This window comes from Fukomys damarensis, unplaced genomic scaffold (genome assembly GCF_012274545.1).
Source record: "Fukomys damarensis isolate Sample0158 unplaced genomic scaffold, DMR_v1.0_HiC HiC_scaffold_19, whole genome shotgun sequence".
NCBI classification, from domain to species: domain Eukaryota; kingdom Metazoa; phylum Chordata; class Mammalia; order Rodentia; family Bathyergidae; genus Fukomys; species Fukomys damarensis.
This window is the reverse complement of record NW_022900931.1, coordinates 8,625,623-8,630,314: the sequence shown is the minus strand read 5'-3', so window position 1 is coordinate 8,630,314 and position 4,692 is coordinate 8,625,623. Positions and strand designations below refer to the sequence as shown.

Here is a 4,692-nt window from a genome sequence, read left to right as displayed (position 1 = left end):
GCCAGCACAGCGTACCCCATTTTCCATGAAGTTGCTCTCATCTGTGAACAGGACAAAATCAGCATCAGGCAGCGGGGTTTTTTGCAGATCCAGACAACTTGAGAACAACTGGTCGGTGACGCTGAGGTAGTAGTCGTGCTCAGGGGGCCAGGTTCCAAGCGCAAAAAGTAGCGGGGTTCAAGGTTTTAACATTCAGATGAACGATTTTGCTCACTGGCCTTCCTTCTGCTATCTCTGTTGCAGGTTCGCCATTTCAGTCCTTATTAAGGGATCCATCTCCTCTGCTAGGAGCCTGCTGACCACACCTACCTTACCAAGTTCTCTACCCCAGAGGCAGCATCTGGAGTGTGCTTTACTGTGCAGGTTCCAGGGCCCCATCGCCTCAGAATGGTGAGGGACAGGAATGTGATTTCTCACAAGCCCCCTGTGCACTCTGAATCCTGATATCGGGGCACCTCGCTCTCCCGTTTCCTCTCTTCATTTTTGGCCTCCTTCTTGGTCTCTCTCTCTCTCTCTCTCCTTTGCTCTCTGTGTCTAACTGAACCTTCTTTTCCTCTCGCTATGATTGCGAATTTCTTGCTACCATAAGGAATCTCCTCTTCAGAGTTCGGGTTTTCCTTGACCACATTCCCTAGGGTACTTACTAGAATCGTGGGAGTCCCACCGTTTGTGTCTTGGTGAGGATTGCTGCCTTGAGGACGGTCCTTGGGGATCTACTCCCATGGCTTCCACTGTCAGTGTCTTTCTAAATTCCGATGGCTCCTGTAGTTCTCTCTCCAGACTCAAATGTCCAAGTGCCTCCTGGACATCACCACCAGGATGCCCTGCAAGCCCTTCAAACTCAGTGTGCTCCAGACTGAATTGTCATCTCCCTCCGGCCTGCTCTCCTCACATTCCACACCTCAAATACTGCCGCCCACCTGTCTCTGCCAGAAACCAGGGCGTGGCCCTTCGCCCTTCCCCTCCAGACAGTGGAAAGTCTGACAATTCTGACTCCTAACTGTCGCCCCATACCGCTCCTCCTGGCTACTCCCCATATGCACAACGGCATTATCCTTCTGTGTCACCCTAAGAGCCCCTCATGGGGCCCCCAGGCAGGCCTGCTGTACTCTAATCCATCCTCCATCCTAGTCAGTGTGGTTCTTCTAAGCCCAGATCTTCCTACCACCCTCCCCTCTGTCCACAGTTCCCTGTCACCCGCCTGGTGACTTCCATGTGCCATGATGTGGGATTTAAAGTTCCCTGTGTGGCTGTGGGCTCCTTAATGTTCCATCCGCTCTGCAACAACCCTTCTGGCTCCCTGACATGCTGGTCTCTTTCCCATCTCCCCACCTCTGTTCACCTGTTCTCTCTGTTCATAATCTTCTTGCTCTTTCTTCCTCTTGGTTATCTGAGTCCATAAGCTTGCACACAGTGGGGTCCCATCACGTGCTCCCATCTCACCTGGTACGTGTTGCTGTCACCACCCATCCCTCTGTTTCCTCTGGCTTCACTCTGTCTCCTCTGGCAAGTTCCTTAAGGGCAAGGACCTTGTCCTGCTTGTCTTCACATCCCGCGTCTCCCACAGGACCAAAGAAGAGCAGATGCTCAGAGGTCCCTTTATGCTTGGTACAGATGTCCCAGAGAGGGGGAGTGTGGCTCAGCTCACGGCTTGCATCCTTTCCCGTGGCAGAGCTGGCTTTGGGCTACTTATGGCAAAGTCCCTGTCACATGTCCCTGGGGCGTGTGTTAAGGGCTTGGTCCCCAGTTTGGCACTGTTGTAGGTGGCGAAAGCTTTGGTAGCTGGGGCCTGATGGGAGGTGCTTTTGTCACCGGTACCATGGTCTAGGAGGGGGCTATGGGACCCTGGCCTCTTTCTCTTTGCTTCCTTGACATGAGGTAAGTGAGTTTTCTCTGCCATGTGTTCCTGCAATGAGGCTAATGGACCACAGACTGGAACCTCCAAACCATGAGTCAAAATAATCCCTCTGTCTCTCCTCCCCGCCCCTTCAATACTGAGACTGGAATTGAAGGCTTTCACACCGAGCTACACCCCCACTGACTCTGTATTTCTTATTTTGAGACAGGTTCTCTCTATTTTGCCCAGGCTCTCGAACTTGTGATCCTCCTGCCTCAGCCTCTCAGAGTGCTAGAATTATAGGTGTGTGCCACTAAGCTTGGCTAACCCCTTCTCTTTATAAATTGATTATGTCAGGCATTTAATTATAGTGACAGGAAGCTGACTAACACAGCTTACTTGTTCCGGAGTTATACTAGATTAAAATCCCAGGGTTGCCACTTTCCAGCCTTGAGATGTGGTGGGCCTGTTTGCTGATAGCACTTCCCTCATTACTTCCCTAAGTAAACCAATATGTGCCCGGTTGAAGACTGGCCTGGTGGTAGATGCCTGTAATCCCAGCATCAGGAGACTGAGGCAGGAGAATTGCCATGAGTTCAAGGCCAGCGTGAACTACAGCGTGAGCAAGGCCCTGTCTCAAAACAAAAAAACAAACAAAATGTGCCAGATATTCAGAGTAGGAAATGTCCAGCTCATAACAAGCACTCAGTTTGTGTCAATTATTAGTATTTAGCAAATATGTGTTAAGCATCTACTCCATACCAGAGACTGGATACACATAGTGGTGAAGAAAGACAAATACAGCATCTCTGTCACAGAATTGGTGATGCAAGGGGACATTCTGGGTGACCCACAATGAAGGAAGTAAACCAATAAACCTGTCCAAAGAGAGGTGCACGCTGGGGCGAGGATGAGACGGATGGTAGAGCAGGTGCAGGTTCGTGCCCAGGCCGGGTGGGGAGGGCTGGGGTACGGGAAGAAGACAGGGCCTAGGGCAGAGTGTGGTATGGCCCCTCCCCACGTGTGGGGTGGAACTATTTTTCGGGAGCGGGGTACCGGGGATTGAACTCAGGTCCTTGTGCTTGCAAGGCAAGCGAGGGAAGCCCTCAGCTAAATCCCCGGCCCATGGGGCGGAACTTCCTACAACGCGGCACGATCAGCCTCTGTGTACGCATGCGTAGTTCTGATGTAACGCCGTAACGTAAGCCTTACCCAAGCAGACGTAAAATGTTAGTGTGTGCCGTAGAGCGGGGACGGAGACCCAGAAACTGTGTAAAAGGGTGCAGCTGCGCCACATTCTGCGCTCAGCCTTTGAATACGAATCCGCCGTCAGTGCCAGAAAGAATAAAGCTGCTTTCTGGAAAAATGCCGCCTTGTTCCATCTCTCTACAGGAAAATCCCGCAGCAAGAGTGGTGAGGCAGCCTCAAGACCAGGTGTTCAGCAAACTTTCTGTGATCGCTGCCTGACAAGAGAGACCTGAATGATGGGCCAGGGTAAGGAACATCCTAGGCTGAGGGTATCTGGCCCAGGAAGAAGGCCGCCGTGTCCCTGAGCGTTTCCACGAAAGGGCAGAGCGTGACCGCTGGGATCTGAGCGGCGGGCAGGGCTGGAATCGCAGAGGATGGCGGTCTGGATTTCCTTCCAAATGTGCCAGGAAGTGTTCTGGGTGCAACATGACCATTTTGGGTATTGCGTGGAGAATGGATGTTAAGAGAAGACCTTGCTAGCTGGGCATGGCGGTGCACACCTGTAGTCCCAACTTTAAGGAGGCTGAGGCAGGATTGTCACGAGTTGGAGGCCGGGCTGGACTACACAGTGAGTTCAAGGCCAGCTTGAACCACATAGTGAGACCCTGTCTCAAAAACCAAATGGCGGGGGAGGGCCCACCTCGCAGCAATGTGCTGGAGAGAAAATGTAGAACGGTGTAGGGAGGACTACAAAGGAGAGTCCATGAGCTCCTGGGGCCTGATGGTTGGGAAAAGGAGGCCTGGGGAAGGGGTCAAAGGGCGTCAAGAGTTTAGTTTTAGATACGTGACCTTTGAGACTGTGTTGAATAACCTGGGTGCAAATGTGGAGCTCCGGGAAAGGCCAAGGTGGGAGTGGGGGGACAGTACTGGGAATTGGACCCCACTCAGCTACATCTCCAGCCCTTTTTACTGAATTAATTTTATGTTCTACCTTTCTTTTCAGTTTTAACATGTTTGCAGTCCGTAATGCTCGCCTTCCTTGTGGGGAGTCGGAACATGCGCATAACACATCTTAATTCTTTTTTCTTTCCTTTTTGTTTGAGACAGGGTCTCACTTTGTAGTTCAGGCTGGCCCTGAACTATGTAGCCCAGGTTGGCCTCGAACTCACAGCGATCCTCCTCCTTCCTCAGCCTCGGAGTGCTGGGATTACAGGCACGTGCCACCAGGCCCGCCTCTTAATTTTTCATCCTCTTCCCTTCCTTTCCCTCCTTGTGTCTCTTGATCCTCTCCCCATGAAAGAATGATCTATCTCCCTGCTTCCTGTTATCTTTTATTTTGCTCTCTATTTATACTTTTTTTTTCATATAAGAGAATCCATGCAGTTTTTTTTTCTTTTTTTGTTTTTTGAGACAGGGTCTCATTGTGTAGCTCAAACTCATGGCAATTCTCCTGCCTCAGCCTCCCGAGTGCTAAGATTACAGGCGTGCGGCACCATGCCTGGCTAAACGTGTGATATTTAAGCTTGTGTGTCTGATTTTTTTCACTTAACATTATGGTCTCAGGGAAAAATACAGAACGCCTCACAAAGTCTGCATGTCATCCTTGTACAGGGGCCACATTAACCTCTGTATCGTTCCAATTTTAGTTATGTGTTGCTGAAGCATTT

The 4,692-nt window shown here is 50.9% G+C and overlaps 1 long non-coding RNA gene and 1 other non-coding gene across 2 annotated transcripts; one reads left to right on the top strand and one right to left on the bottom strand.

Moving 5' to 3' along the window:
- Positions 1-3,302, top strand: LOC117286948. Its single transcript, XR_004518127.1, has 3 exons — positions 1-126; positions 244-390; positions 3,230-3,302. It is a non-coding gene; the product is annotated as an uncharacterized LOC117286948 (long non-coding RNA).
- Positions 3,303-4,590: 1,288 nt separating this feature from the next.
- LOC117287022 lies at positions 4,591-4,692 on the bottom strand. The gene has a single exon (XR_004518202.1). It is a non-coding gene; the product is annotated as a U6 spliceosomal RNA (small nuclear RNA).